The sequence below is a fragment of the Ischnura elegans genome, chromosome 6 (assembly GCF_921293095.1).
Source record: "Ischnura elegans chromosome 6, ioIscEleg1.1, whole genome shotgun sequence".
NCBI lineage: Eukaryota > Metazoa > Arthropoda > Insecta > Odonata > Coenagrionidae > Ischnura > Ischnura elegans.
In genome coordinates this window covers 87877999-87880053 of record NC_060251.1, presented here as the reverse complement: position 1 = coordinate 87880053, position 2055 = coordinate 87877999, and positions in this window count along the sequence as shown.

The following is a 2055-nucleotide window of genomic DNA, read 5'->3' as shown; positions in this document are numbered from 1 at the left end:
CGATATCGACAGCAGACATCAACATAAGAAATTGTGTATAGCTCTTTAAAGTACGGAGGCACTGATTATGCCCCATGGACCCGATGTTGATGTATCTTAGATGATATCTTTCCGTCCAGAGTTCAACGAGATTGGAGTATTTTCCATCGGAAGGGGAAATCGTTGGTGTCGAGAATTATTGGTTCAACGAACCAAATTACATGTTCTAAGGAAAGATTCTTGATAGGTTCTTCAATGGGGGATGCGAAAAAGCCTCTCGAATTCGTGTTGTGGTAGACTTTGGATTTTTATTGTTATCAGGGAAGTGCCAAGTATCTTCACGCTCCTATGCCTATGCCGTCATGAGCAGTGGAAGAGGAAGCAATTGAAGCTATTCCATTTTAGCAGTCGCGTAGGCTCACAATAAGACATGTACCAGAATGGAGGTTCGAGGGTAGGACCTACTAGAAACAAACATGAAATTTTGTGTTTGTAGTCCAATGGGAAATAAAAAGAGGTTCTAAATTTCACGTAGCATCCTGATTTCGTACCGTATATTTAATTTTACAAACATCACTTCTCGTCTTTGGTTTAAAAGCCTTTCGTAGAGAATCTAAACGTAGTCTCCTACTCTTAGCGATCCCTCTTCATGAAGGTGGTTATTTCGTTGTAAATTATAATCGAGAATGATAGGTACACTCATTGTAGGACTTGGGTGCTATGCAGTTTTAGATTGAGGCGAGGGAATGAACCTAGTCTTGAGATTGTGGCAATTACGACCTATGTTGTGCAACCATTAAGCTTTGGTTGGGAAGGCAAGAGGACGAAAGCAGCTGGATTAACAATTAGCCTAAGTATGGAGTTGGTTTATTCCCTCACTCCTCTTCCCCCTAAGGAATGCAGTAGTTTTAACTTCCGACATGTCCCCTTATGTTTGAGTCAACCGTTGATTGTGTATTAGAACAGATGCAATCTCTGTATAGAGTGAAGAAAAAGATCCTCCATTGGTCATTCTTATTGTTCTGTGCCTGGCTTGCCTCTTATTCCCAGAATCCTCACATCTATTGCAGTTTTCAGTCTCTCCTTTTCCTAGTACTGAACCTGGTGCCTGCTCTTTCATTTCCTCTAATAATTCCTCTTCCCAGTGGCGTAACTAGGAATATGCTCTGGGGGGGTATGAGAGGGGATGGGTGAAAGGCGACCCCTTTTAGGAAAAATGACAAGCTAGCAAATACATTTTACATCATTTTAGCACTTAAAATTTGGGTTGGCTTTCCCCTCTGGGGGGGTATGAGAGGGGATGGGTGAAAGGCGACCTCCCACCCCCCCTTTTAGGAAATATTTTTGGAAGAATGACAAGCCTGCAAATACATTTGACATCATTTTAGCACTTAAAATTTGGGTTTCACTAAAAGGCTACATTAAAATTTACTATAAGTCAAAACTAGACAATAGTTTTATATATTATTTTTATTTCTCTGAGGCTTTAGGGGGGGATCTATCCCAGTCATCCCTCCCATAGTTACGCCACTGCCTCTTCCAATATATACATATTTATATCCTCCTAAGTTCCTATTTATCCTCCATGTATTATTTCCAGCTATAATCGTGACAGTGGTGCCAACTCCACCGAAAGAGACCCGAGCCCCTCAAAAATTTGTAATGGGCATGAGGAAAAAATATGTCGGGCTTGTCGATTTTCGCTGGAGTGTCCAGATATCAAGATTCAATTTATCAGGGTTCTAATGTTGTTCCTATGACTCTTCTAAAATGCTTAAAAAACTTAAAACTCACTACTTATAAAGTTTCCCGGGGCAAGATCCCCAGTTTGGGCCCCCCCAATATTTTTTGTAAGTCAGCATCCCTGAATTGTGATAATGGGATAAATATTTTGGGTGGCTCAATATCTCCCCTAGACCCAGGGGTGGTCTGGGGTGATTGGGGGCCCTTGGCTAGGGCTCGTGATGGGGCCCCCATTACCGGGGACCCCCGCTAAATTTTTCGAAATAGCATGCCCTGAAAAGGATTATGATGGAATTCAGGCTCTGAAGAACCAGATAGAAGTTCATGAAAAAC